This window comes from Dysidea avara, chromosome 6, assembly GCF_963678975.1.
Source record: "Dysidea avara chromosome 6, odDysAvar1.4, whole genome shotgun sequence".
NCBI classification, from domain to species: Eukaryota; Metazoa; Porifera; class Demospongiae; order Dictyoceratida; family Dysideidae; genus Dysidea; species Dysidea avara.
Window position 1 is genome coordinate 36,644,034 of NC_089277.1, and position 25,152 is coordinate 36,669,185.

General features: G+C 38.7%; 1 protein-coding gene and 1 pseudogene across 1 annotated transcript in view; one reads left to right on the forward strand and one right to left on the reverse strand.

The window, feature by feature from the left end:
* The window catches only part of LOC136259448 (ankyrin-1-like), a 455,130-nt gene that overhangs the window by 158,460 nt on the left and 271,518 nt on the right, over window positions 1–25,152 (reverse strand). The gene's annotated exons all lie outside the window — the stretch shown is intronic.
* The window catches only part of LOC136257638 (mitogen-activated protein kinase kinase kinase 15-like), a 45,083-nt pseudogene continuing 22,549 nt past the window's right edge, over window positions 2,619–25,152 (forward strand).

Sequence of the window (25,152 nt, forward strand, 5' to 3'; positions counted from 1 at the left end):
CAGCAAATGTCACTTGCACCCAGAGGAGGTTGGACACGCTTTAAGCACCACTAAAACAAATTATGCAAATCCCTTTTGTAGAGGAGGTTAATACATCGCAATCTCAGAATAACTCACTGAGTCATTTCAAGTTTCATTAATAGAATACGTACGTGAAGGCTGGTGAAGTAGTGTATACCAAACCACAACTTATTAATTTCACCCGGAATTCCAACACTGATTACAAAACAAAATACATTACTTACACGAAGAACAATCTGAATATCTAGCAACCCCCACCATTTTTCAGTTTTGTATTGCAACTATTGACAATTAAAGTACAGCTAACGTAAACACGTCCAACCTCCTCTGACTTGCACCTCAGAAATGGTGGTAAAATGTAAGTACTTGTTCTTAAAAGGCTTTAGCTAACCTTTATGGTAACAGACAGCTTAATTTGGAGTATTTTCTTTAATAATGAATAATGATCTCTCACCCGCATAGAAATTCAAATTTTTGTGGATGAGAAACAGGTAAACTAGGGTCACTCCAAGAAAATTCATTGTTTCCCATCAAAAACTGATGCCGGGCAGGAGGTGATTATTGATTATACACTTGACTCTTGTTATTTCAGTCTCTGACTGCTATATTAGAGTATCTTGATCGCCGCCAGGTTTGTATACCCATGCACCCTGTGGAACAAGAGTGGAGGGACGTCCATCCTTCTGCTATGTTCATATGCTCAGCTAATACATTTACCTTAAAGCTTAGTCACTCTGTGCTTCCTTCCATTATGAAATAGTGCATCCACCTGATCTATAATCAAATTTGATGCAGCTACCTAAAAATTGATGCAGGCGGTGACTGGAAACAAGGAATTTAATAATGATGCTACTAATTTTAAAATCTATGACCCACACAACAGCTATTAGAGCTAAACTAAGGGCATGAAATACAGTATAAAAGCTCCATGGGTTATGACTCTGAATAAGGTTATTACTAGATTTAGTACCTGTGTACAACTACTACACATTCATGTGATAATCAATAAAAATGTTCAGTTTACAGCATAATGAATAAAACCATGCAGAAGAGAATTAGCACTGATGCAGGTAGAAAAAGGGAAACAATGAATCTTCTTGGAGTGGTCTATTAATAATAACATTCCTAACATGCCAGTTAGCTAGTACTCTAATAAATTCCTCCATGTGCTGATACACCTATAGTACCGCTTATAGACCATGTGCGTGCTAAGGCGTCAGGCACTTTATTACATCATCAAAATAATGCATCAGCCATTTTTTGAGGGCAAAATACATATGCAATCTATGCTTGGAAACTTTTTAAATGCTAATACGAAGGAATCGTACTGAAAGATAAAGCAGGGCTGTCAAGTTGAGCAATCCAGAATGAGTGAGATTCTTCCAAGCCATGGAGCCACATCATGCAACCAACCATCAAAATTTATAACCAGCAGCGTAGGATTCCATGTCATTATATCAGCATGGTTTCCCTGTGCTGGTTATAGCAAAAAAATTGTTAACCAATTACATTTACACTGTACTGTGGCTAGCTATTCTATAACTAACTACAGCTATGTGTGGGTATATTACAGAATAATAATATTATATTATTGGTGTGGTATCTGAAATAGTATGTGAGCTACCTAGATAAACTGTATACTTTCTAGCTGGTCTCACGTGCACTAGCATAATCCCATTCACTGAGAACTTCATGCAATCCTTGTACAGTTATATCAGACATCTCTGAACTTTTCAATGCAGATTCACTTCTGTCTGCAATCGTTCACCATTCCATGCAGCCGGATCACGTGCAACTAATCTCAACTTCAGACAACTATCAGAAAACTGCTGATGTAAAATAATGACATTTTGAGGTCACCCAAAACTATGAAGCCTCCTGTCTGATAACTTTTGGCTCTGTTCGGCCTGTTCATATTACATCGTGCTACATGGCGGTAACATCAACATTTGAATCAACTGATCACGTTACACCGGTACCTGTTACTCTAAATAATGCACACCTCGGAGGTTTTTGTTGCTAGCACCAAGGAGCACCTACTGTAGATTTTTGACTTGCGTGAGATTGATAACTGTGCGCCCGTGAGCGTGAGAAAAATATTTAATGCGTGTGACTTGATAGGCCTGAAATAGAGTATCGCTGGTAAAAAGTAAGTTACTAGGTAAACGTATATAACATACTTGCGGCATAGCAAATTATTTCGCTTAGGGAAGGTTTTTGCACTAGAATGCTCGGTACTTTTGGCCTTACTTTCCTCGTAAACTATCGTGAAACTTGAAGCCGTAGCAATTCTTTTCCGGTTTTTGCCTGACCACGCCTTAGGCTTAGAACACACAAGGTCTATTCGCAGCAGCTAAATGCGAGGCTAGATGTCGTGGGGCGGGGTGAGTGGGAGGGTTGACACACAACCTCTTGACACTAGCTGTGATCGCACTAGCTAGCATATCTCTAGGAAAACTACGATAATTTCTTAACTACGATGACGACAGTTAAAGTTTGCACACTTACATGTCCTCGTGGTGCTGCCATACAGCTAAGGTGGCTGCCCTAGAGGCTGTCTCACTTCCAATGCACGTGACCGGAAACACAACTAACCCACGTGATTAAACTGTACAATTTAGTCAATTCCAATTAATACTCACCGCTTCCAGCTATGTTTTGTGACGGAGACTGGAACACCTCGCTGTGGACACGTGAGTATTATCCTGTAAACTGTTGATCGCGAAAAGTGAGTGTCTGAAGGGAATTTTGACTCACGTGGAGTTCTACTGTTTGTTCAGCTCAAGTGACTTGCGTACACAATGCAGGTGGGGAAGCAGTCAATTATCGTAGCGGTGTATCCAGACACAATGGAAGGACTGAAGGGACTGGATGTTCTACAATCAGCTGCCAAGGAGCTGGGTATGACCTGTCAACGTATACTATTTGAGAAGTTAGACTTTGGGGAGACATCAGTGTTGGACCAGTTCTACGGTGCTGCTGTAGCTGATATCACAGAGGTGTCCTATCATCTTGGACTGAGGGAGAACTTTGACATGAAAAAAAACATGGTGACTTGTATTGATCAAGATACCTCCAAGTCTGGTCTAGAAGTCTTTTTCCTACAGCTAGTACCATGCCCTGTGTGTGTGTGTGTGTGTGTGTGTGTGTGTGTGTGTGTGTGTGTGTGTGTGTGTGTGTGTGTGTGTGTGTGTGTGTGTGTGTGTGTGTGTGTGTGTGTGTGTGTGTGTGTGTGTGTGTGTGTGTGTGTGTGTGTGTGTGTGTGTGTGTGTGTGTGTGTGTGTGTGTGTGTGTGTGTGTGTGTGTGTGTGTGTGTGTGTGTGTGTGTGTGTGTGTGTGTGTGTGTGTGTGTGTGTGTGTGTGTGTGTGTAGACATAACCTTAGCCTTTAACCCCATGCCTGCCCTAACTCCCCATGCCTGCCCTAACTCTCAGCCCTTAGCTGTGTAATGTACAGGTGTCCCAGTGTTGGTTTGCTTTAGTCAGATGACAGCCAATGTGCCCCTGATTTATACTTCAAACTACAGGGGTGTATGACTAGTTGTGTGGTACATGTGTATTATGTGTACACACAGTAGTGTTCTGTGTACTTTATAGCCAAGGGGTATGAATCACCAACTGTCACATATGTGACCTGCTGAGCCAAAACCCGGCTTGTTTGCATAATACTTTTTTAGAGATAAATGCCATTGAAATACATTGAGTAAAAATGCGTGCTACATTAATAATTTTATGCAATGTTTTAATCACTTCAGTAAACAGTGAAGGAGACTCAAGTCGAATAATCTAATATAGCAGTGGATCCACCTCTTCATGTAGAGTAGGAATATCTGTATTTTGTTTCTGTACCATGGAGTCACGTGTGTTTGTTTACGTTGCGATAAAACTTAACTTTATTGTCGCCGTTTTTAAACTTGAACAGCCTTCTTGCTTGATAGCATGAGTGTATTTAAGTTGAAAACTATATACCCCAGTTCATGGTGAATAGAATGGCACAAGTCCCAACTCCATAGCTCATTGCACTCGAGTTATGATTAAACAAGTGCCTGTAATTTTTTTCCATATAAGGCACTGTACAAATGGATTATTTTGCTCTTCTTGTTGTCTATCACTATAACTCCAAAACCACTCACCAGAAATGGCTGAAACTTCAACAGTCCATTGGCTTTTCCATATAGACAACAAAAATTTCATAAAAGGAAACTCAAGGAAATGCAAACAAGTCGAGTTTTCACTTAGCAGGTCACATATAACTTTAAAAAATATCACAATGCGATATATATCACAATATTGTGCCAGAAATGTGTATTTCTCATGAAATTGAATTACAAGTTGAAGTAGTTAAAATGCACACTTTATTTAAGCTGATCACATATTTGCATTAACACATCTGAAAGACATGTACTGTACACTTAGCTAGCTGCATAGGTGGGTATGTACCTTGAGACATCCCGTGTAGAAGAGGTACTCACACTACTGTCGACAAACTTTGTGCCAGCCAATTTTGCATTAAAATCATGCAGTAATATGTTGTGTATATAGCAATCACGGTATGAACATTTTAATATTGTATCATGATAGTAAAGTTTATGTTGGTATTTCAGTATATTGCACACATCCTTAGGTTGTCATTTATAGGTTTTACCATTTGATTTGGTTTGATTTTTTTGTTTAAACTCATTGATGCACGACTGAACTTTGGGAAACTGATCTTTACAAGTAACGCTAGTCCTGCCAATGTTATATTAAGCTTCCAGCTTTAATGATCAAGTTACTGATGCTATTAGCATTTTTTATATGTTAAGATTTTTGGCATACCAGTATAGGAGGTATGGGATAGAGCAGATTTTTGAATTAGCTTCATATCTGTTTGGGAGAGTCAGTGAGGATTTAATTGTACATTATTTTGAGAGTCTGGTGCTGATGACTTGAATATATTACACTGGAACAATTAAGTCCACCCATGTCTGTCCGTATGTGTGTATTATAATGTTTAGCTTGTTGTTATGTTGCTAGGAAACAGTACAAGGAATTCTTCTTAGAACAATTACGTAAGTCACGAGAAAAACTGAAAGGTGAAGAGTTAAAGTTGGTAAGCACAATATATTGTTTATCATTTATATCATGCAAATCTGTTGATGAGCTTTAGTGGACATGTACACACAGTTAGAGGTGTACTGATACACCGATACATATCATATTGGTAGCTGATATAGAAATTTTTACTATATCGGTGGGAGACGATATTGTTGCTAAAAACTGATACGATGTACCGATATACAACTGAACTATCTTGAGGACACTGACCAATGATCAAGCCACATTATAAACCCTAATAATATGTAGTTAACAAGAGTGGGAAACAGTAGTTATCGTTATCGTCCTTGTCTAAAAGTAGTACACTATACACAGCCATCTAAGTGCATGCATAATCACTGTTTTGTTGTCACAAAGCTTTCCAATCATACAACAAACACTCATAGTGGTGGGCCTGGGGAAACAGCAACAAGAGAACAGCATAAAACAACCAGCCATCTCTGCAAGCCATTAAAATGTGGAGTAATCCAGACTAATCTTGGTGGGGCATGTATTAAAATATTTGTGGGTGCCTTATAGTCTGAGCTGTCAATAGAGGCCACACCACCATGGGTAACCAAGCATAGCCAATAATCTTAAGACTGTCTTCAGTAGTTAAAAATAAAGTATATGTGGTTCCCCAAATATAAATAGCTACACTTAGTTATAGCAGTATGTTGGATCTGTATCATATCAGTTTCAAAATGATTAATCTCATATTGGATCGGTTTAGTTTTCTTATATCGGTATACCTCTACACACAGTCACACACACACACTACACTACACACACACACACACACACAGAGTAACATTGGTAACACACTACAACACAACACACACCGTTAGCTCACCAACATCCCTAACCACTTTGTTCCCTCTAATACACTTCATAAGATCTCTAACAGAACACACTGTACACTCCATATTGTCACTACAGGATTTGAAGCAGTTGAGGAGTATGATTGATGACGATCCTCGTCTCTTCACTGCTGAGATCATCTTAAACCTGTTGTTGTCTTATAAGGACATCAGGTATAGTGTATGTGTGCGTGTGGCTGGGTGGGTTGGTTGGTGTGTTTGTGTAATAACCATTGAGAAGCATGCTATGTCTTAATCTCGTGCCCAGCTGGGCTCGCACTAATGTGCAAATACTGTCTGGTGACAATGCTCGAGTTTCTTGGGCTCGGAAGTGTAATCCAACCAAAATATTGTCTGAGTATCATAATCGCATGAGTGTATGAGAAGTAGATGAAAAAGCAGACAATTTAAAACTGTTTATTAGAACTTTTTGACCTAGTTTGCTCAAGAGGTTTGTTGTCATGTTATATTTCTGATCTCACCTTATATGACCAAAGAATCATGGCTAAACATTTCACCAGAAAGTAATACTGAGATTGCATCTAGTAAATGCTCTTATTCCTAGCCATTTTAGAATGGTTTTTCACTGTTTTCACATGATCATGCAACTCCTTGATTCTGACTGGCCAGCCAATATTTTGGCTGGATTGCAATTCTGGGCCCTAAAAACTCAAGCATTGTCACCAGATGGTGTTTGCGCATTAGCACGAGCCCAGCTGGGCATGAGACTAGGTATGTATGCCTTACACTACACATGAGCTGGTCTCACTCCTCACAAAAATTTTAAGATGAAAGTGTAACATTGTAATCTACTGTACAGTGTAATTACGTCATCAGAGCAATTATTATGGAATATCGTTAACCAAAAATTTGCTGTGGATCCATTATATCATGTAGAGACTGTTTGATCATCATCATATGTACTTGTGTATTATGTACAGGACTATGAGTCAATGATAGAGTTAGTGGATAAGTTACCAAATCATGAACAGATGCAGAAACCTCCCATACAAATGTGGTATGCCTTCGCCCTCAACAGGTATGTGGATATTGTAGCACAACAGAAATGAGAACCTAAGGGGCTAACTTTGTCATAGGAGAGAGGAAGGAAATTTTGCTTCTTTTCCTTCACTCAAAATATAATTATTTTGGGATGTGGCACTTAAAAAGCCACTAAACAATTTGGTATACTTTTGGAATGATGTAATACTAGACTCTCATAGTACAGTCACAATGTTTTATAATAACATGTTTGTAAAGATGGTTTATCTATAGCCATCAGTTGTGATTGTACCTCTCTATGTACCACATCTTACTATCCTTCTCTCTCAACACCAACTGTACATAACTCCATTAATGTAGTTATGTAAATGTGTACTAGATGTATTATGATACAGAAATACATTACCAAATAAACTTGTGGTTGAAATGGTCATTGTCTTCTGTGTACACCATGAAAATCCATTTCCCACATCTACAAGTGTATCACACTCTCACTGTTGTAGACGTAACAAGCCAGAAGACAAGGACCATGGCCTATCTGTGATGGAGGAACAGTTAAAACATCAGGAGAATCATGTACCAGATTCTTGTGTTTGTGTGGTAGAATTTACAAGGACAAGTTTGTAGAGTCTGACTATACTGACAATGAGTGTAGAGACAAGGCTATACACTGGTGAGTATGTGAATATAGTACTAACCTTGTAGTGTACATGTCTACCTCAATACTAACCTCATATAAACATCAAGGACAGTTATAGGCTGGGGTTTAAAAGCTGGGTATAACATATAAATGTCATTCTTATATTTGACAAAAACCGGTCTTATTGCCCATGTCAGCAGATTCAATTTTTCACCAAAAACACAAAGCTACATGAATAAAGTATCTAATTTCACAATCAAAATCAGCTAGACTTGAGTGGTCTGCTTTTGCTGGCTGCTTTTCCCAAGCCCGGTGACGATCTGTACATGCGGTGTGGGGCCGTAATGAAGCTCTGGTCAGCCTGGGGATGGCTGTATGTGGCTGTACAGCTCTTTGGTGTTGAATAATGACCTCTGCTGAGAATTTCCTTTCACTTTAAGCCAGTTTTGATACCTGAATGGCCCATAACTTGGCCTAATTCATCCCTACGCCTTCCTTATCAATTTTTAAACAGCCTTTTTTTCCCCTCTTTCTGGGCCCCCACCTCCCTCCCCTTTTGGATCTCGCCTGTTACAATCAACTACGGTTTTAAAACTATCTAAAATGACAGGAAACTTAGCTGTTGGCTACGCTCTAAGAGGTAAGGAATTGGTGTAAAACATGTGAAATTTTGGTACACGCAACTTACATGTAAACAATTGGTGAGCTACAACACACTGAATGTTGAAAACCGGCATTTCTCGTTACTTTTAAATAGGCAATAAGACCGGTTTTCCCAGACTGGATCTGAGATAACCTGACACAATCGCGCAAGCCTAAATTTACAGTATAAAGCATATACTGTATAGGTGAGGTTTGTTTTGTAAATTTTTTTGATCGCTTTGTTCTTAGTGAAGAAAGAGGCTAATGATAAAAACCTTGAGATGTCATCTTATTCGCCTACTCAAAAGGAGTTTGAAAAATTTTGTTTCGTTGCAAGGATGCAGAAGTTATGGGAGGTTGTTTACGACACGTCGAAGACTCGAAATGATAGTACGCATTCGATCTTTCTTCACTAATTTTGTCTTTGTATGTAGTGAAGAAAGGTGATACAAGCATAACCTTACCCATTAATCGATTCCCCTACTCATGATGAACACAATGGTACAAATTTCAATATGTGTCATTCTGCTAGTAAGTTACAATCATTGTAATAAGCACCTGTAATTTATTTTTCATATACGTACTTGCTGTACAAATCTGTAGTTGCTACTTTGTGAGGTTGTAACTCCCAAAGTCATTGCTATGTCAAGCTGAAACTTTACCATAGCATGCATTTGGTTATATAAGAAGATTATAAATATTTAATAAACTGGAATTTGAAAAATGTGCGATTGTGTCAGGCTTCACAGGTCCAGTCACATATGGAAAAAAGGTCAATGTTTTTTTTTTGTTGTTTTCCTTTTTTTTGTCAGTGCTTTACACTGGAACACATACATACCTGCTGTACATTGTATAATGTGATAAGTGAATACATTTCCCTATTCTCCTTGTTAGGTATCGTGAAGGATTTCAAGTCCAACCTAACGAGTATGCCGGCATCAATCTAGCTACCTTACTGGTGATATCTGGGAAGTCATTTGGTGCATCAGCTGAACTGAGACACATTGGTTAGTTTATGGCTGCTGGTATCGGAGAATTAATTTAATTGAAACCCTATAGAGTTTTTAAGTATGGCATAATGTCAGAGTACAGTAAGAGTACAGCTTAGTATGTTGCTTTAAAAACATCTTTCAAACTATAATAAGTTATGTAAGTAAGACCAGTGGCCTCAGAGGTGGTGTTTGTAATACCTCTAGATTAAACTATAACACCTTATCTGATTACATAAAAGGCTTTCCCTTTAGTTCTCTAATACTTTCTGTCATATTATTATACTATAATACATACACTTGTTGTTCACCTCACAGGGATGACCCTGAACACTCTGATTGGTCATAAAGGAGACCTGGAGTCCCAACAAGACTACTGGATAGTAGCCACATTCTTTGAGATCAGTGTACTAGCTGAGAACTATACTAAGACCAACCAAGCTGCTCTGTGTATGTTCAAGTTGAAACCTCCAGAATGGTCAGTGTAAATAATGTACAGGGAGTGTGTGACTAAATATTTTCTTATACATTGTTAGTATACCCCTGTCTCTTACACTGTACATGTTTCAAATGCTGTTAAACTCTACCTCTCCTCTACACACTTGTTTCTCAGTAATATGGCTATCACTGACAAAGCTAAACAATTATTATTGTCAAGAGACCAGGAGCTGCATTGCTACAATACCTCTTTGGTGGCCAGTTTATCTACAAACCTATTACGTAGTTGTTTTCCTTATGGGGCAAACAATTGTATTTTGTTGTACTCTGCTGTGGAAGTTTTCCAACTCACTAAATCTCTGGGAAGTAGGGAGCTAAATTCCAACTTATGCAGTGGTGGTTTGATGTCTAGCTACCATATAAAGTGTACCTACAGTATACAGGTTTGTACTGTTCTAAACATGTCCTTTACAGGTACTTGAAGTCAACAGTTAACAGTATTCAGTTGATCAGTAAGTTCCGTGTTACTAGTGAAGAAGAAGTGGTTAGCAGGGAGAAGAGGTTGTTTGGCTTCTGGATGGAGTTCTTCATTGAAGCCATCAAACAGGAGTCATCTGGAACACAGTTCCCTGTATGTGTGCCTATCCATATGTCTGCTTGTGCGTGGCTGTTATGTATGTCAGTTGCACATCTACATTTAATGGCTATTTCTGGTTCACCATCAGTGTATCACTTCATAAGTGACAAGTTTGAAGCCTGTACATGTCCTTCTGAAAGGGTCTTCTTCTTATCCTTAAACCATGACCATGTATTGTGTTTTTGCTGTACTGTATTCATGTATAATATTCAGTGTTGACTATCTTCACACTACACATTCTTCAGGTGTTGTTATTGGAGCCAGATAAACAATATCAACTATCCTACAACAGTATCCATAGAGCTGACTACTTCACTGATGCTGTAAGTAACCCTATTATGATACGTACATACATCACTGGTACAGCTCTTTCATGTCAAAGTGTTTTTTGTGGCTTTGTAACTTCACTAGTGGCACTATGCCAGCTAGTATAACCACAAACAGATTAAATTATAGTTTAGAATGTGCTGTAGACAAGATGTGTATGTTTAGGGATAACACTACTAGTTATGCTACTGGTTTGTTCACATGTATGTCCATTACTCTAATAGTACAATCACATATAACTCAGTTATTCATTGTACTACTTGTAGAGAATAGATTTGTGGCACCATGCTCCACCTGAAGATAATAAGTCTGGTGTGATCCATGAGTGGAAGTTCCCCTTCAATAACCTGCAGAATATCAGGTCTGTTGTCCGTCAGTGTGAGTATACCTACTAGAAGTGTGTCGATAATCGGAGCAGTTATAGGAGCATGGGTTCCCATAAATGTATGTATCGATCTGTAGCTGCTGCTTGTTTTACACAAGTTGCTGATTCAGTACCAATATGCAATAACAAGACTGATATAGCCTTTATTGTAGCAACACTTGTTTGTTGATTAAAGTCCCCTACTGTCTGAATTTAGAGTGCAAATTGTTAGAGAAAACTTATATGCTACCGTATTGCATCAGCTTTGTTTATTGGCTTGGTAATGTTATTTTATAAGAATATGAGCTAACAGTCATATGTGACTGGATTTGCGAAAACCGACAATCACACAAGCCTAAATTTACAGTATAAAGCATTGAAAACAATGGATGAAATATTTGTGTATTATTGAAAAAATTCCGTAAATTTTTTGAACGCCTCTTTCTTAGTGAAGGAAGGTACTAACAATAAAAACCTGGATGTCGTCTTATTTGCCTACTCAAGAGGAGTTGGAAAATCTTTGTTTCGTTGCAGTAGACCCAAGGATAGGCAAGTTATGAGCATTTGTTTACATCACATCGAAGTGATCATATGTGATCAATTTTTCTTCATGAATTTCACCTCTGTATGCAGTGAAGAAAGGTGATAAAAGGACAAACTTACCCAGTAATCGATTCCCCTACCCATGGCAAAACAAGATGGTGAAAATTTCAGTCCCAGTACTTTAATCCGTTCATAAGTTACAACCGTTTTAGTAAGCATCTGTAATTTACTTTCCCTATACTTGCTGTACAAATAGATTTTTCTACTTTGTAGGGCTGTAACTCAAAAAGTTATTGGCATATGAGGCTGAATCTTTGCCAGAGGAACACTTGGCTAAGTAGATTATAACTATTTAATAAACAGGAATTCGAAAAATGCACTGCTGTGTCATGTTTTTGCAGATCTGGTCACATATCTGTGCACCTTTGATACCTACACATATGTTTGTACACTGTGGTGTATCACAAAATAATTTATTAAGAGAAGTGTACTGGTATGCATTATAATGTCATAAGAGTGAACCACCATATATTCAGTGGACATCTAAGAACTGTTTTGAGAATATGTATCTAAACAGCTTTGTTGTACAATGAAGAATACTACTATAACAAGTACACGAAAAAATTTGGAATTTTCAACTAGAGTAGGGACGACAGTACATTGATAAAAAGTACTGAAACAAGTGCATAGGGGTAGTGAACAATACTAAAATATAGTTAAATAATAAGACGTGTTATATCCCCACTGTGCTTAAGATGCCATAATGGAAATGCACAGTGGGGATATAACACGTCTTATTATTTAACTGTATTTTAGTATTGTTCACTACCCCTATGCACTTGTTTCAGTACTTTTTATCAATGTACTGTCGTCCCTACTCTAGTTGAAAATTCCAAATTTTTTCGTGTACTTGTTTGTTAACTTTTTTTATAAATAATTTTATTATAGCTGGTGACCCCACACATACCGCATCTGAAAAGGCACCGCGTGCCCCAGCTATATCAAAAAGTGAAGTTACCATTACACTTCGTTGTCAGCTATGTTCAACCCGTTACACAGCATTTTAATCAAGAACTTGTTGAAAGCATTTCGGGTCGATCTGAAAGCTTGTTTGGGTATTAGTTTTACCTCACCAAGACTGCCTCATCGTTGTAAGGGAAAATTGAGGCTGATGTTTGGGTGATATTATTTTGTGGGCCACGCCTACTCCTTTGTGGTCCCTACTATACAGTTACTATCGTACTGTATGATAAGCCCTACTCTACCTTTTACACATTCGTTAGCTATAACTTTGTTAACAATGATGTTACCAAATAAGCTATACTTTCTTTGTACCTGTCATAGGTTAGCTATACAGTACACATTGATCATTGTAGTGGGAATATGGTGGAACACAATAAGTAATTGTTGCACATAAGGACGATGCTGCTGGAGCGACTGACAACTGACAAGGAATTGTGACAAAACATAATATACAGGGTTTCTATGAGATTATGCACTTAATACATTATTATTCATGCATTGAATTAGATATATGCATTTTACATTTAATAATGTTAACAGCTTTAGATAGTTATTTGACTATTCCAATCATGTATGTATATGGTTTTGCTGACTTGTGTAGACAATAGTAAGCACATGCAAGGATACATAAAGAAGTGTTAATACTTTAATAGCGAAGAATGTGTTAGTCGCAAAGAAATACGTTTAGAAATGCAAGCAGTTAAACCTAGCTGCTAAACAACAAACGCACTAATACTAAACAAGATGTCTTACGCGTGTATCTTGTCGACGACGTACGATAGGTCCTGTATAAACCAAACGTCAAATCACAAACGTATTCTAAAAGTTTGGTGCGATAACACATATTCACAATGATTATGGAAGCCCCATTGATATGGATGCCCTACTGATGAGCAATGGTCACGATAAAGAAGGATCAAAGGAAAATCAGTAAGCAATAGCACATACATTGTAGAATATTTAAAATATTAAAAGTTTCATCTCCATGAAATTGGAAGCATTTCTGCCAAAGAAGTAAGGCTGTAGCTGTAGCCAATTTTCTGCTACGCTTGACTGAACGCATCAGGCAGGCAGGCAGGCAGGCAGGCAGGCAGGCAGGCAGGCAGGCAGGCAGGCAGGCAGTAGAAAATTCGCAAAAATAATTTTTATTTTAAATTTTGTAGCACCTAATTGAAAATGCTTCTGGTCATTCTGAAGGCATGTTTGGGCTTGGTTATGCCTGACCAATACTGTCAAGTGGCCGTGAAGGGTTTTCAAAGATGATTTTGGCTTGATTTATCTTTGTAGACCATGCCCACATCTTCGTCGTCCCTACCATACAGTACTATCGTACTGTATGATGAGTGAGCTTACTAAGAAAAGTGTTTTGTGTGCGTGCATACGTGCGTGTGTGTGTGTGTAAAAGCCACAGCAGTACCCTCTCAGTCATCAAAGGGTTGATTAATAACAGGAACTTACACATAAGCACCAAATGCTACAGTAAGTATTCAACAATTGAATATTGTGTACACATAAGTGGTTGCACTGATAGTGAAAATTCAGTTTGAGACTTGCAATATACTCTATGGTACTGTTAATAGGAAATGTCCCAATTACAAAAAGGCTCATAGTTGCCACTAAAATATAAACTTGATTGGTGCTGTTCACATACGTATGTGTAAGGTGCAGGGGAGTAGGAAAATATTAACTTATGGGTGCCCAGTGGTAAAGCTGAAGACCAAAAAAAAAAAAAAATGTCTTGAGTGTGACTGCTTTATTACAGTCATTGACTGCTCTATTAGAATATCTCCATCTTTTCAGTAATATATAATACAGTGTGCTGATACCCGTTATTTACACCACTGGAAGTATTTATGGGTGCCCAAGCACCCATGGTACTCATGCTTCCTACACCCCTGAGGTGGCCTACAGAAACTTTGACAGTTTCATTGAATTGATATTCAGAAATTGTTTTTACTTTCCCTTCTCTGTTGGTTTTGTACACATTGAACCCTCAGTTATCTGAACCCCTTTGTTCTCAGGTAATGATAAAAGTGTTTGGATAAATGAACTGATCGGATAACTGAGAGTCTACTATACACACATGACTATCATGTAAATACATAACTCATATCATCTCCCCATACAGCATATATCAGAAAGATACTCGTAGTGTGTTCCTCTATGTGTTACATCATTTTGCTGAAGACTTTCAAATGTTTTTCTCCTCCACCTCTCAAGCCCAGAGGTGAGCTGTAAATCATGTAGTGGATTGTGGAAAAGTTGTTAACAAATAAGTGCATGATACTGTTCATAATCAGGTGAATTTTTTGTACAAAACCAGTGTTTCCACAATGTTAACTACCCATGCACCCTGCAGAGCAGAAGGAAAAAATTAAAATTACAAATGCTGTATAAAATCCAGAGGAGGGTGGAAGTGGTTTAAGCGCCGTTAAAATGAATTATGTTAAATGCTCGTTTTCTGTTATTAACTAATCGTGTGGATGGTGTAACGAAGTGTGAAATCATTGCCTTGTTGAAGAATATACATACCTGGTTAGTGCAAGCGTACTACTCACGAAAGTGTTTCATCAGTTTTTCCCTGAAAACTAAGTGGTTTTACAAAACAAGTACATCATTGTAATGCTTACACGAAGTACAATCTAAATATCTAATGATCCCCAGTGATCCCCACTGTTCGCTAGTTTTGTATTGCGACTATTGAGGCTCACGTGAAATTCTTAACAGAGGTATGCAATTAACGTAATATTTTCGAGCAGCGCTTCCACCCTCCTCTGTATAAAATCATTCATCGTTTAGCTGATGTTCCAGATGATTGTTTAACTCACGTTCCTTCCTTTTTACAAAGTGGCTATTTTAATCAACTAAGTACTAGTGTGAACAGTTTTAAATTTTACTTCTTCCCTTCAGTGATTAAACAATGGAATAATCTACCCCAGAACATTGTTAACACTCCCACATACACTGAGTTTTGTAATGATTTGGACACTTTTATAATTACACCTGTGCATCATAATCATACATGATTCCTGCACAGTACACAATATAATAATAATATAATAAAAAACAGAACACCTCCTTCAAAAGTCCTCAATATGTGGCGAGAAAACTGACCCTGATCACACTTCAGTAAATGGTTTTAAAGTTTTAACTTGAAATCAAAAGGCAGCTACGTACAGTGAATGCTCTAACTAATTGGTGCATCTTTGATGTACGTAAATCTCATACATGCTGACGAATTCCCTGCATGTTACATGAAACATGACTAGTACAATAGACTGACAACATGCATGTTTAGAAGGTCATGCAAGTCATTGTAAATTTCATGTAACATGACATGGTACATGTACCATATTTCAGGATAACTCTGTGTCCCTAATTCTGTCATTACACATTTGATGACATCACAGGTTCTATGATCTGGTGTCCACTATGATGAGTGAAGGAGGGAAAGCCCCTAATGACTCAGTCATTAGGGGCTTTACAAGGCTCAGTCAATGCAAGGCTCAGTCAATGGCTCAGTCACCAGGAAGACTTACAAGTGAGACCCTTATGTGGGACTGAACACATCAACTTCACTTGTTGAATGCTTTTGAGTATTCATCCCATTTCGTTTGGGATGAATACTCGCGAGCGAAATGGGTGTCACGCCCTTTAATTAGCGAGTTTTAATCCCTCCCACTAAAATGCTTACTAAAATGATAGCAGAAAAAACATTTTCCCACAAAATGACATCAGTATATGAACAGGTTACTATGGTTGTTGGGGCCATTCAGTGGAGAATGGCACAGATGAAAATCACGCTCCTCAACATCTCTTCCCTTAATCCCAGACATGTTACAGGTGCTAGTGAGTCAAACACCTCATCTGGGATGTACTAACATACAATTCTGTAGGCCAATCTCTAGTGTGATGTTTACATGTTTGCGACTGCTCTATTAGAATGTTTGTGGTCATACAGGTGGATAGGAGGTTGACTGTTTTATTAGAGTATCTCAATCTTTTTGAATACGTACATCATGTCAAGGCAGTATACAGACACAATGTGGAGCTTATAAATCCCTGAAGGCCTGAAGCTGTAGCTCACAAGTGCAGGGTGGGCAGTGTGTGTGAACCTGAAAGTGTGAAGCACAAGTCCAGTGAGAGCATTATTAGGCCTGAGGGTGTATAGACTCCACATTGTACAGTGCATCCTTGCTTATCCGAACCTCAGTTATCCGAACACCTCGATTATCCGAACGCCAAATGGGACTGTTCTATTAGAGTATTTTGTCATCAGTGTGCATTCTATTAGAGTAAATGACTGTTCTATTAGAGTAGTTGAACGAAGATCTGTATATAAATCAATGGGCTTCAGTTATCTGAACAATTTCACTTATCTGAACACTTTTGGCTAACTATAAGAACAAAGCTGTTCGGATAACTGAGGATCCACTGTACCTGTATAACTGCTTTAGACTATATTGTATAATCAGTTGAAACTGTTTGTGCAATAACATCAACAAAAGCAGCTGTATCTTTCACAACTGTACTACCGCCATGGCAACCGCGCATGCTTACGTGACACAGTTAATCACCTTCTTTACATCACTGCGTATTAAGAATGCAGATACGAACATTTGGAAAACCTAGATTTTGTGCATACGTATGTATGTTAAATTGCGCCTAGAGTATTTGAGATTTATTACTCACCCAAAACAGACTATAGTAAATTGACACAGTCAGTCACTACGCACTTGTCATCTCTACCACATCACACTGTAGTATGAGTATGAAGTGGACAGTAATGGTGACCGAGTGGTGTTGGGTAAAGGATCATTTGGAGCTGTCTACTCTGCCATTGATCTTGTCACCAAGAGAAAAATGGCCATCAAGGAAATCAGTGATACTGGATAAGATTAAGTCAGTCATAGAAATACACATGTCAGTAGTTGTACAGTGTATTTACTATAGATTTTTGTTATCGTAGAGATTTTCAGTCACTGGAGGAAGAGATCAGACTCCATTGTCATCTCCAACACAAGAACATTGTCTCCTACTATGATACACTGACTGAGAATGGGGTGTTTAAGATCTTCATGGAACAAGTTCCCGGAGGTAAGTTATAAATGTGACGTTTGTTTGATCAGGAGCGCATCAAATAAGGAAAAATGTAACCCTGTACACATGGCTGCCATGTATTGTACTATAAAGAGTAACTTTTGATTATATAGAAGTTTTCATTTACCCATGCATGGGACCTACAGACGTACATACAGGCTTTTACACATACATCCCATCACAACAGGTAGCCTGTCAGACTTACTGAAGCACAAATGGGGACCACTGTTGGAAGATGAAGGTACCGTCAAGTTCTACACTAAACAGATCATCGACGGTATCATGAGCAGAAGATAGTTCACCGAGACATCAAGGGGGATAATGTACTGGTCAACATGTACACTGGTCAACTAAAGATATCTGACTTTGGAACATCTAAGAGACTAGCTGGACTACAACACCAGATGGCTTCTTTTAAGGGTAAGTAGTGAATATTTACACTTGAGGACACCTGTGTATCCCAGACACTTTGTCGTAGGGTAGAGTATTAGTTTTACATGGTTCCGATTTACCTCCATATAAAGATTGCAACCCTAACCTTCCAAGTGTAACGTACATACACTGTAGTTAACAGCATGCAGTATTATTCTAGCTTCCAGTGAAGCAGTTGAATATTTTTGTTCCCAATATACAGAACATACATACTTTTCCAGAGCTAGAATGATTGGCCACTTTCAAACTTTTCAATGTTTCAGCTTTTAGGAACCAAATCTGCTGAAATGATTAAGTACAAAAAAGGAATGACCCACTTCTATTGCTATTTGCAGGCATGGTGAGTTATGTAACCTCAACTTAAATAATAGCATACCACAAGAGATTATCATGTGATGTTTTATTGGTGTTCTCTTGCTTCCTTCCTGTTAACCTTTACCATTTCCTACCTGGTGTATAGTCACTTCCTGTGTGACTTCCTGACTGTTCTATTAGAATATCCTAATTGCTTTGTCATGTCATGTGCAAATCAGGATTGATTTTGGAAAAGCAATTGTATGTACTATGTTGTATGGTTGGTTCTAAAGTTTCAAAGTAGAACTAGTTTGAATATTCCAAAGATTTCTACAACATTGTAAAAATTGGTTTAACCATGGATACATGTCATACATAAATCATTTAACCGTTAAAATTAATAAATTTCATTGCTGCATAGTGTACAAAATTGCATGTTCCACAGACTTCTTGTTGTGTACTTTAGTTTACCTAGTAAACTCTACACAACATCACACAAATATGATTACAATGAAATGTTCAATACTCTCCCAACACACTAGTTGACAATCTGTTGTCAGTAACAAAGTGTTCCATAATTTAGTATTGGGAAACTTTTACTGGTTATGTGCTATGGCTCAAATTAGCTTGGTGGCCTCTTCGAATACAACCAAAAATTAGCAAAAATATAGTGAGATCGTTTTGTATGTGGTGTGTCACATGACATGAACTAGTTGTGTGCTGTATGGTCATCCTTCCTCTTTTCTGATTGGAGTAGTAATTTGTGGGTTAGGAGTTGTTTTCTAGTAAAGTCATCATCGTCAGTAAAAATAGATAACAGTTTTGAAGTGTGACACATCATATGTGACTGGATTTGTGAAAAGGTACCTTTTCCACACATTTTACATGCCAGCAAACAAAATGATGTAACACTTGAATCCTTGCACTGATTAACTTGCTCTTAGTTTCAAAATACAGCCAGTTACTTTAGCTGCATCCTTGGAAATTTCAGGCAGTTATATGCAATTATAAAAAAAGTTACAAAGCTTCAAATTTCAAAAAATGGGTCAAATTTTGTGTGTGAAAAAGGTACCTTTTCGCAAATCCGGTCACATATGATAGTAGTGTGACACACTGATAGTACCCATCTTTAGTTGTAGCTCTTACTACCAAAATACAGGTGCCATGGTGCTGGTTTTGTAGTGTGTGGATGTACCGGCTATATGCTTTAAAAAAATGAAAGTATTGGCTCAACTGTAAACATACAAGGAACTGGTGACTATTGTGTGGCTTAGATATTTCATCAGAGACGAACTTGTCGTTCTCTCATGATTTTTGTTGATTCTATGAAAAATTGTATCCTGAAAAGAACAGTACAATCAGTACTTTATCGAATTCATCTTGGAAACAGTTGCCACAAGATGTAAAAATTTATTTTCAGAAACTAATTTTAATGCCTCACTGTTACGCCATGACATAGCCGGGGTTCATATGGTAGCTTCCTTTTTAGAATACTAACTGCATTATATTATCTGTGTTGATAGTTTTATTAATTTAAAATGTATAATTTTTATACTGAGATCATTTTGCATGTGATGTGTTCATATGACGTGAACTAGTTGTGTTGTCTGACCATCTTCCTCTTTTCTGATTGGATTATTAATTTGTCCAGTTGGGTTAGGAGTTGTTTACCAGTGAAGCCAACATCATCAGTAAAAACAGATAACAACTTTGAAGTGACACATCATATGATAGTAGTGTGACACTTCAACAGTACACATGCTCTTACAGTGGAACCTCTCTTAACGGTCACCTGAGTTGGGCGGTCACCTCAGTATAGCGGCCACATGACTATGGCCCCGACCGATTCCCATTCAGTTTGTACAGAAATAGTTTGCATTAAGTGGTCACCTCTATAACACGTATAACAGCCAGCTTTTGAAGTCCCAAATAGCACTTCATTATACAAAAAGCCTCTCACAAAGTGGCCAGCAACAGCCATGATGGTGAGTAAACTAGTATAACAGTTTATATTCACAGTTGTGTTCTGTATAGGTAAGTTTATAACTACTCCATGGCTTTGTCTCTTCACATGATTCTATATAAATTTCACCTCACAATATGTTGATTTCCTGCATGCATTTACCAGCTAACTGTCTTTCTAGTCTAAAATAAAAGTTTATCTAGCTACAGCTTTTCCTTCACTGGCTTTGTAGCAAGGCAGCCTAGTGATAATGTCTCCATACAGTATCTTCTGGCTCTTGTTGGTCATCCTTTCTGCTACTTTGTTTATGCCTTTTAGCTATGTAAGTAATGGATTGAAATGTAGGCATGTGTGAGGATAGCTATAATCCCAGGAATCTTCGTATAAAGGCCAAACCTTGGTTTGTTGCCTATGGCTGCTTTATAGAGGATATTGAGTTAGGCAGCCACCTCTCTATAAAGGCCAATATTTCTGGCCCAAAGGTGACCGCTTTAGACAGGTTCCACTGTACTACCAAACTACAGGTATTGTGGTATTGGTTTTGTAGTGTGTGTATGTACCAGCCATATGCTAAATAATTGAAAGTATTGGCTCAACTGCATGCGTACAAGGAACTGGTAACTACTGTATGGCCAAAATGGCCCAGATCTTTTCATCAGACAAACTTGCTGTTCTCTCATGATTTCAGCACTCTATCTAATGCATCTTGGACAAGATGTAAAAATTAATTTTCAAAAAATTCTGTTTTGTCCAATGCAAATTTGCCTGAATGGCATTGCTATTAAGGTACTGTATTTGCACTGCTATCCCACAAGAAGGCTAATGCAGCCCTGATGATGTAACATGTTGAAATCTTGAAACTAAAACTATTTGGAATGTTGTCTAACTTAAAAGTTTTTAACCAATGTAATACGGCATTTCATTATTCCAAATAGGTAGTGATGTCACATCCTTGTAATAATATTCAGGTACGATGCAGTTTATGGCTCCAGAGGTGATCACAGCTGGACAGAGAGGGTATGGTCCTCCTGCTGACATCTGGTCACTAGGGTGTACTGTGGTGGAAATGGCAACTGGTAAACCACCCTTCTATGATGTAAGTACTACTTGTGGCTGGGGAGTAGTACAAATGTCTGTCTGTATTTAATGTTAAAATGATACAAATTGCTGTTTGTCTATGACATCTTTTTATTTCAAATAACTCATAAATCCATTTCTTCCTCAACATTGTTTGACATAATCCTCTATAACCTGTTATATAATACAGTGTAACTATGATGGTTGTCACACTATTTGATATCTAAACAAGTATATTCTTATGTTATTTATATACACGTTTGCTTGTGATATTACCGACTGTTACATACATGCATTGATCACAATTATACATACAGTGGGACCTCGTTTATCTGAACCTGCTGGGGCCAAGCCCTGTTCATAACTTTGGATAATCCGTAACTTTGAATCATCCATTAGTGCATACATAAATGCAGTCACTTATTCACCAGAGGAGGTCAGAAGCGTGCACGTGGGCCCAATGGCTGTGTATTGAAAAGCGTACTGGATGTTTTTTGGTACTGAAATACCTCCCGATTGATGAAATATGACGAGTACATGGCATTGGCACAATAAGCCCTGTTAATCCCCACTGAATAGGGTTAGTTTTTAAACTTGGGCTACGTATAAATCACACGAGATCTTGCGCCATGCCATGGATGCTGTAAATGTCTTTGTTGACGAGCTAGAAAGATGAAGAGAGGAGTCCTACTCGAGAAAACAGTATAAATAAACCCCCAAGAAGTCATCCTATGCAGCCTACTTCACTAATACACTAGTGGCATGCGCCCTAGTCAAGATCACACAAGACTAGAAAGATGAAGAAAGCCTCCAGACGAACGATAGCAACAACTGTCCACCACAAAGAAGGTTAGAAATGATAGTCTATTGGCCAACATTCAATGTTGCTGCCCTTCTTTATGCTGTACAATCTCAAAAATGCAATTAACACGAATAATTTTTTGTAGCGCTTATTACACTTCTGACCTCCTCTGCTTATTCACTATATACCTGCTACTAATGGTCTACACTGTAATAAGAGCACTTAGCACTTCAATACAAATAGGTTACCCCACTGTCTGGTAGGGTTTGGTCTGTGGTCACCACAAAACTATCAACAAATTAATGATTACCATCAAACCATCATCAATCCATCTAATTACATGCCAATGTCTTTGAATGGCTGCCCTCCAGTTGGCAAGCCAATAACTGGCTTTAATTATCAGTACTTCAGACCTGTTCGGTTAACGAGTGTCCAGATGTTTGGGGTCCGGATAAACGAGGTCCTACTGTACTCATGTTTTTACATTTTTTCATATTGCCAGTGCCAAGCGAAGTACTTGGCTAGCTACAGATTTTTCATAATTTTTTTACCAACCAAATCATGAAACTGATTGCTCAGACCAAAACTTGTCCATCTAAAATAATCTGCTATCTGGTACATAGAGGAAAACTTTAATTTAATCATCAGCTTCAAATCTTGTCAACTTCACCGTACATCTTTGGCTTATCCTTTCTCTGTGTGTGTAACACTTTCTACTCATCAGCATTTCATTTCCACCTTCCATTGATATAGCATCACCATAGTAACCTACTTCAATACTTTTCACACATATCATCACCTCCTTAGCCATCGTCATATAAGCAGTCATTCAGCGATGGGCCGCTTGTCCTTGCAGACGCATCATAGACTATTCTGAGCTTGGTAGTGCTCTTGTCTTCTCTGACTACTGGATGATGTGGTAGGTAGTGCTCCAACTCACCATCATGCTTAGTATCATCCACCACTTCCACTATTCCACATTCCAGTTGATCCCTAATCACAACATCATACTGTTGCAGGAGATCTGGGGTCTGTCGCAGGTGCCTAAGTAGTCCAGTTAACCTCTTCAAGGACAGTTCATAGTGAGAAGGTAGTGGAGAATGAGTCTCCTTCCATGGCAGCATTACTTCATATCGGTTTTCCTCGAATGATATCTGGCTTTCAAACAGACTGTGTATATCCGGTTCAGTTTGTTTAATCCCCAAGGATTCTAGGTCCCCGAACATCTTGAGGCGACTATCCAGACCTTGCAAGCTTTCTTCTGGTACCAATGAATCAACCTTCAATGTATGGGTGGAGACTAAATTACATGACGTGTTCCGATGTGACAGACCTTGGACTGGTCCTGACAGCACCCACCCAAGTCTAGTCCAAATAGCCATTGGCCCATCTCCCTTGCAAATCACTTCACCAGTTACCAATTTCCAGTAGTGATCAGATCCTATTAGCATATCCACTTCTAAAAGGTCAGTTTCACAGGAATGGTCTGCATGGTCCAGATGGATGAGATATTCATACCTTTCCAAAGCCTGTGATATAGGCTGATTCGTAAGAGGCTCACAAATCATTGGCACTGACAGGAATGGTAGCCCAACAGTTCCTTCATTACGCAAGCTCAAGCCTAAAAGCACTACTTCACACAACTGCTTGTTCCCCCCTTCCGACCCAAAGGTCTTAATTAACATTTTCTCAGTACATCTGGGATTCAATGACAGACTCCTTCACCTTGTCGGTTACATATGAACGCTGGCTTCCACTGTCAAATAGCAATCGTATCTTCATTGACATGGTCGGGTCACTGGAGTTGAAGACGGACACTTGTGCGGTCTGCAATAAAACTGGTATCTTGGTACTGATCTGGAATGCAGCAGTAGTCGTCGGTGTACTGGCAGCCAATCCACCAGTATTAGGTGTATTGTGATCTCGTCCCACCTGCTGCAGTTGATTAGTGGCTGCAACACCGCCAGTACCTTGATCTGCTCTACTTGTGAGGGGCCTGGCCTCATCCTGCATCACTCTTCCATTACAAATACTTATGTGATGTCTTCCACCACAGCTCGTGCACTTCAAGGTTGAGCGACATTCACAACTTGTGTGGTACCTTCTCAGACAAACGAAACATCTCCCGGTCTTCCTAAAGATCTGCTTGCGCTCAGTTGGATCAGTCACTATTCTGCATGAAACAGATGAGTGCTGCTGTCGACAGTAGCTACACTTTGGGACAGGTGAATCACTTGATAACAGTGCAGCATTAGTAGGTAGATTCTTGCCTGGAGCCTTGGGTTTACGGCCCCCATTTGCACCTGCATTGGAAGTGTTTGAAGCACATTCCCTGGCCTTAATCTCTATATCCACCAGTCTCATGAGCTCATCTAAATGCCATCTCCCCTCCCTCACTTCTCTACTCACAATCAGACGGAGCTCTTGAGGAAGCTTACTCAATATGACAGGTGACAACAAACTGCCATAGGACTCAGCAACAATACCGAGGACTCTAAGGCCTCTTACCTGTGACTCCACTTGATCATGCAAATGACGCAACGCCTTCAGGTTATACTGTGAAGTGACTGCTTCAAGAGTAAGCAATGCCTCCATATGCTTGCTCACTATCTGATCAGTATCACCAAATCTTCTCTGGAGAATAGATACCGCTTCATTATAATTGGCTGCTGTAAGCCTTAATCCTGCCACTGACTCTGTTGCTGGACCTTCCAACAGTGAATTAAGATACACAAACTTATCAATGTTGGACAACCCAGGGTTAAGGTGTATTGATGATTCATACGAGTCCCAAAAGGATGTCCACCTTGTAAGGTCCCCGTTGAACTTCTTCAATGTTAGTTTAGGCAGTTTCACCTTGGGTGAAGGACTAACCGTAGATGCGGGTGAGAGATGACTGAGTGAGCTTGTTACATCAGGCGAT